The 7,708-nt window shown below is 36.4% G+C and overlaps 1 protein-coding gene across 2 annotated transcripts in view; it reads right to left on the reverse strand.

Moving 5' to 3' along the window:
* LOC134819580 (uncharacterized) overlaps nucleotides 1-7,708 on the reverse strand; it is a 776,807-nt gene that overhangs the window by 36,036 nt on the left and 733,063 nt on the right. The window lies entirely within an intron of this gene.

The following is a 7,708-nucleotide window of genomic DNA, read 5'->3' on the forward strand; positions in this document are numbered from 1 at the left end:
GTATTTACCACACTACCACAAAATATTTACAAGATATATTACCATGATATTAAAGGATGAGGGGACCTTAGAAAAAGTTTTTTTCTCGTGCAAATCCTTTTATTACATTAATCGTATAAACCACTTTAGTGAAATCCGCAAAGTTGTATTTCATTCGCGCGCCGAGATATCCCGCCAAAACAATTTGAACCTGTGACGTCAATTATGTGAGTTGCTCTGATCCGCGCATATAGAAATACAGGTAAAATGAGCGTGCGGGCCGACTAAATTACTAATTAAGAATACATTAACAATTTACGATACTAACGAGCCTATAACCAATGGAGAGGAGACTTTTTATGACCGGTTGAAAAAAGAATTATCACCCTACGATAACCATGAGCCGAGATACACCTGAAATAAGATTGAAGTCACACAGAAAGGCATGTAAATTATGTATAGTTATAGCTCCCAACGTAACACCTAGCAACTCCCTGTATCGTACCACAGTTGATATATCAACATGTCATATCAACACAACACGGTTCTAATAAAAATGGATCGGGTAGGTATGAAATGCATGTCTTCATTCCAGTTGGACAAGCACCAAGCACCAAGCTTTTAAGTTCTAACTCACTATGTGACACTACTTATAACGTAAGCAAGATTTGCAACTATCACACCAAGCAATATTATACCAAGCATAGCAGACGAACACATCCACATTCGTTACGCTTTACACTCAAGTCACAGCAAACTAAAACGGTAAATTATAAATGAGTGTACAACTAAAGGCCGGTACACGCCGCATTGTCAAACCGCACGTGCGCACTCAGATAGGACTAGAGGCGCCAAGGGCCAGCTAGTAAAATGTCTTCTACTACATCATACATTTAATCGATTTTTAGATCTTTATTCTTGTATGAAGAAATATGCCGATTTTTAATTGTGTCCATATCGGGTTTCAAACAAGTCAAAACAAAATAGCAGTTTGTGGTTTAGTTAGCGGATGCTACTTATCTTAGCTATTTATAAATAGAAATACCTACTACAACTACAAGAAAGCCTTTCTGAGTTACATTTAACTATCAAGGAGAATTATTCGTAACTTAGATCTTGACTAATTCAGTGCAACCAAAGATACCGCTCTCGCAAACGCCAAAGGTAACACGGCGTAATTAAAACAGCACAGAACAAAATGCTGACACATGCGAAGGGTGCGCGCGCACGTTGGTCTTAACACATAATTGACGTCACAGCCCAAAATTGCTATCAGCCAATAGGAGCGCGGCGTGATATTGCACGAATTATCGATTTCACAGTCCGGCGTATTTTTTGATTCTACACACTTTCACAGGACTTAAACGCGAATATTTGGAAGTAAATTCTAAGGTCCCCTCATCCTTTAAAATATCGATGAAGTTGTAAAATACAAATTGTTAAGTATAATCACATAAAATTTGTTAGAAGACACATATAATATGGTGGAGACAAAAGAGCTTTACGACTTTGCACTTGGAACTCTGCTCATCGTTATCAATATTCTTGGGTATGTGAAATGATTTGGCATGGGTACATCTTGCTGAAAATAACATATACATTATACATAGTTTTTAAACCTTTTATGAAACATTATTAACACAAGTGAAATGGCCTTAGAGTTGTTTTGGCTCTGACTCTTATCTTTTACTTATTAAGAAAATTGTCTTACTGTCGATGATAACATCCAATATTTTTCAGGGTTGTGGCGAATATTAAGGTTATTCTGCAGCTGATAATTCTTTACAAACATTCCTGGTCTGTCACACATTTTCTCTATATCAACCTAGCAATATCTGATCTGCTAAACTGCCTTTTCCCAAGCACTGTCACAAGTCTGGGCCTTTTCAACAGAAGAAACATAGATTTCATGAGCCAAGCCTCTCTGGACATATTCGGATGGTTACTGTGTACATTACCAATAGTTTCGTTGTACATTATCTGCTGCATATATACTGCAAGAATGTGGGCTATTTACAAATCCCTAAGTTATAGAGCAATCTTTACTTGTAAACGCATGGCTGCTGTTGTTGCAATCTTCTGGGTTTTAGCTTGCCTGTATGCAGCCATTCCTTTCATGTGCTCAGTCCACTACATCTACATGAAAGAGGTTTCAATCATCACATTCTCTTCAAGCAGAGAATATCTCAACATTAGTAGCCCCGCAGAATCCTTGGTCATGATAACAACAGTAGCAATCATAGACTTTCCTCTGCTTGTGGTGTGTGTCTGCAGCGGATTCTCAGTTTGGTTTCTGCAGAAGAATTCTCTTCCAGTTACAGGTATTTCTTAAGTTTCTAGTTCAAGCTATTATGTGTCTAAAGTTATGCAATGTTTTTTGGTCAGTTCAGGTTGCTCATAAATTGGATATAATCAGTGGTCACCAAAATACGTGCAATCATCTCAGTACAGGGACAAAAGGAAATCGCGGCATGTACGGAATCGCGATTTTTCCCATTATTTGCGACAAATTTTATGTATAGTTTAATATACCGCGAAATTTAATTAGCAGTATCGCAATTTTTGGCCAAAATAACCGCGAAATCCTTTTGTCCCTGTCTCAGTACTATACAGTGGCGTAATGATGCATGTTGGTGGCCCTGTGCCCATAGTGCCCCCTTTGAGCACTCCCTCTCCCTTAGAAAGAAGCGATGTAATATTGAACTAATTAGGTGATTTGTGAGGATTCGCCGATGAAATATTATATAAATTTAAATGTTTCTAGAGCAAGACACACGATTTTGGTAGTATTATAGTTAAGTTTTTTAAAAATTTTCCCACATTCAAACGGTAACTATTATCTCAAAATTGTACTTTATGAGCTATTGTGTTCACAATCTCTTGCCTGTTCAATGCAAAGCTAAAATGATGAAAAAATGGAAGGTTACTATGATTTGAACCCTTTCTATCTAGCTAGTAGCCAGTGCTGTAGAACAGAATTTCTTGTACTTAATCTTCTTTATATCCTTTATGATCTTATCGGATCCCAATACTTATGTATGGTTACTGAACATGAATGGCTTTTCTTAACACTTCTGTCAGAAGACATAAACAAAAAATGTCGGTCATACCACCAAGCCGAACTGTCAGAGTAAAGCTTCCTGAAAGTTTTAATCAACTTTGAACTTACTAGATCGACAACTTGAGCAGAAATCAAATTCGGTATATTTGATGTTTCAATTCTTTTAAGTGCGATCAGCGATGATAATGATATTTGATATTGTTCTCATCAAACAATTCCAACTCATACTTCTCACATAGAAATTGGCAAGAGTAAGCCAAGTAAGGTATACATTGAGCAGCGGTGGATCATCCCTTTATCTCACTTATCCAGCATTTGAATTTAGATAAGCTGTTTCACAAATATTTCTTTACCTTCTCTACTCTCTGTTGTAAACAATGCAATATGATCTTAGATTATGTACCTCAAAAGTTATGTTGATATCAGGAAACTTCTGTGTGACTGTTCATACTAAATGACATCAGCAATCAGCATTTTACTGAAGCGGTGGGATAGGAGTCCCTCAGTCCCCCTGAGATCATTTCATCCGTAAAATTTGTATGCAGTTGATCAATGATCAATATAAAAACTACGATCAAATATTTACAAAATTTACTTAAAAAATCTAAGAGACCTCAAAGCTCGTCTTTTATTTTGAGGGATTAAGTGGAGGATCATTACTGGGCCTCGCCGAGTTGCAAAGGATTTACACCGTCAATTAACAGTTAACTGTATTCAAATTTGTATCACGTCGTGACTCCCATTGTTAGTTTACTAGTATCGTAGCGAAAGCCATGCACTCGTGCATCGTGCGGCAGGTCTACAACGTATGACAATCAAAATTAAACTTATTATATATATAGCTAGCGTTAACATTGTAGCGCGATGCACTACTGGGTTGCGCGCGCATCAAATAATGCTTCTCGCAACCACAGTATGCAGATCGGCGAGATGCGAAGGATTGACATCGTGAATCAAGCGTTAACACATTTCAAAACCCCCTCCTCTGATTACGTAATATTTGCCCCACGTTTTGGGCCGGCCAACATATTGTGGTTTTGATTGTCACAGCATATTAAATGAAATGAGTACGACGAGGACCACGATGTAAGACAACGTAATATGTGAACGGCCCCTTATAGTTAACGTGGCGGTTCTGAAGAACAAATTTGGACATGACTCGACAGTACATCGCTGTGCGCGCGCGTCAATTTAATTAATTTATAGGTACGCGCGCGCGTACGTACTACGTTGTACGTAATATATAGCGCGAATTTAGCATCTAGATGTATGCTCGCGTGTTACATTTTTTACAGATTTCAATGGTGCCCAGAGGGACAGAGGGTGCGTATTTTGTGAATCTTGACCCCATCATGAAATTTGCCTATTATTGAGCTATTACCAGTATTATTCTACATAATTCTAATTTATTTCGACTTAAGCTATTGAAAACTATGATTGAAATCAGTTATCGAGAATTGAGCCAGTAATAATAGGTCAGACATAATAATCTAGATGGGGCAAGCGTGCCACAAATCGGGGCAAGAAATGCTGAGAATACATAGCCTCCTTTTTAAAGGTATTTACTAAAATTGTGGTGCAATTTGCCCCCAGTAACTTAGAATGATTTAAGATTGTCTCCACTGGTTACTATATAATGCTTGGGTATAACTTTAAGAGTAACATACCATACAAGCTTGGACGAATTTCTATAAGCCAAGAATGAGATATCGTTCCTTATAATATAGTAATTTAAAGATATTTTCTTGTGTTTGATTCAATATCTTGGCACATTTATCCAAACTTTCACAATATGTCACTCTTATACCCATCTTAGGTGGAAGAAAATTGTGTATATTTAGATTTCAAGAAAATCGACCTCGTTCCAAATGTCATCCACGGAATAAATGGAACGGAAAGTTATACTCTGGGACTCGCATTTCACTATCTTTAACCTTCCTATTTTCAGTGATTCGCAACGAACGCAGATTTGATTCCGGCTTAACTAACAACAAGGAAGCAGGTATTAGCGATAATTTATATGCAATTTCATGCCTACGATAAAATGAAGTCTATTTAATTCAGGTTTCAGAGATCTCAGAATCAATTAAATGCACCGAATTTCATAACAACTCAAAGTGTTTCGTTCAAATAGCTAGATTTACTATAAATAAAACACGTTATTACGTATAATTTATGAAATATCCGCTCTCAGACACTACAGTCAGCGAGAAAGATGTCGCCACCTACACGATAATAAAACTACTCCTCTGCTTCCTTTTTTGCTATCTTCCCGGAGGGATACTGAGAATCATCTTCCTAATCCAGTCTATAGCTCCGAACTTGTTCGATATTATGCCTACTACCGAGGCTGGCAAAGAAAGATTCTTTTATGTTTATCTGGTACTTAATTTAGTGTTTATTTCTTTAAATTCTATGCTAAATCCTTTAGTATTGATACCGAGTACTGCAACGGACAAAAAAAGGAGGATCACCAAGTTAGAAGTATTAAAAAGATCAGAAACAATTTCTCATAACTATAATTGAATACTTCAATATGTTTTCAAGGTTTGGGATGAGGTTATATTAATATGTATGAGGGGTCGTTCATATATTCGTTCGTGATTACTTCTTTACGCATAGCTATTGTGTTCAAATAAAACTAAATGGATTCTTAAGATAAGAATATGGTTAGTCTTATTTAGGTCCTTTATTGGTTAGACTTGACTGACGTCTAGAAGTTTTACTAGTTGTACGATTAACAATAATTTCTTGCAAATAACAATTAATTGTACAATACAATCTGATTCCTGAGTCCGCTATTTATTTACTTAAAAGATTTAGTTATCCTTTTTCTATACGTACAATTAATTATTTTATGTTGTCAGTCTTCGCTAGTTGAAGAACAGTAATGTACACTATGGAAGCTGAAGTAACCGTCTATGAAAAATGAGTGGTTTTGTGAAATATGATAATTGCTTAAATAGTATAATATTACACGTATTTAACACAATCGTGACTTTTACTCCCGTTTTCCTAAAACATGACGTAGTATGAAAAGAACAATGATAAGAAAAGTAACTCGATATTTGATAAGGCCTTGTACGAGGGCTGCATAGTGCAGCTGCCCTTCCCTAAAAAGTCAGATTACGTTATCTGTTAGCCGACTTTTAAGGAAATAGAAGTGGCAGTTCTAGAAAAATCTACACGCAAGAGTGTCTGGTATGTGCCAAGAAGAAGTTCTAGGTGTTTCTGCCTGCAAAGTGACCGAAGTGAACATTTAGGTATTTGTAAGCAGCCGATTTGCTTGATATTTTGTGAAGAATGATGGGAGGAAGTGTGTAATGATTGTTGTCATAATATGTAATATGCATTATGGCTTATGTACGCATTAACTTTGTTAACAATTTGATAAAAATCGAAATTTTTAAACAATAAACAACGAATGAATTTTAGGTTGAAATCATTTAAATAAAAGAATGTTTAATGCAAAATTTGAACATAAATATTAGTAGCTGTAGTAATGTAAAGTGCTTATTGTTTCAGGAAAACCATCTTTATCTCCTCCATTCGCATATAATCTTGATGGCTCTCCTCTTGTGTATGTAGAGTTAGAAAAAGATCTTGGAGTTGATGTTACTCCTAAGCTAAGTTGGAATAGTCAGTGCGACAGAATTTATACTAAGGCCTGCCAACAACTTGGTATGGTCAGAAGAGATGGCCATATTGTCATTGATCAGAAACGTCGCCGGGCGCTTTACCTCTCCCTGGTTCGTAGCCAATTCGAAAATTGTTCCATAATCTGGCGCCCTTGTAATAAATCACTTAGTGATAAATTAGAAAGTCTCCAAAAGAGAGCTATTAAATGGATTCTGTCTGAAGAGGGCCGCAGTTATCCACCTGAGCAATATGTCAAAAAGTGCAAGCTTGTCGACATTCTCCCTTTGTCTCAAAAGTTTGACTTGAATGATCTTATTTTTTTCCACAAAGTTCTTAACAATTTAATTCCTGTATCGCTGCCTCACTATCTCTCTTTATATCAGGGCACTTCTCGACTAAGACGTTGCCACCTCGACAGTCTGTCTATTGTGTCATCAATTTTACCTAAGTTAAGTCAGAATTCACACACCACATGTACCTCAAATAGCCCACTGGCAAAATCATTTTTCTACAGAACCCATATACTGTGGAATGGACTCCCTTTACAGGTAAGACAGATTGTGTCTACTAGTCTTTTCAAAGCTGAGGTCACTAAGCATCTATGGAAATGTTTATTGGATAGTGAAACAACAGTCTAGCCTAGTCTCTTTGCTCCCCATATTATTATTATTTTTGTTTTATTAATTTTTTTATCTACCTTCCTATACTTTCAACATCATATCACACTTCACCCGCACACCTTCTCACACATTAATGACCATTTCAGACCTGTATCTAATGTATCTGGAATTTGACGTATTGAAATTCCAATTTTGACTCTATATCCACAGTTATTCACCATGGATTTGTTTGTTATTAAATAGTTTTTCATAAATTTTTGGATTTAGATTAATTCGATGTAATGGGTCCAAGTTACTGCGGACATAGTTCACTATGTGTTTACCGTGTTTGGGTGCCCATCATATTTTACAGATGGGGGCGATATTTTGAACGATTCTATTTTATATTCATCTATTGCTGTACTCTGTA

Source organism: Bolinopsis microptera, chromosome 8 (assembly GCF_026151205.1).
Source record: "Bolinopsis microptera isolate Bmic1 chromosome 8, MBARI_Bmic_1.0, whole genome shotgun sequence".
In the NCBI taxonomy this organism is placed as follows: domain Eukaryota; kingdom Metazoa; phylum Ctenophora; class Tentaculata; order Lobata; family Bolinopsidae; genus Bolinopsis; species Bolinopsis microptera.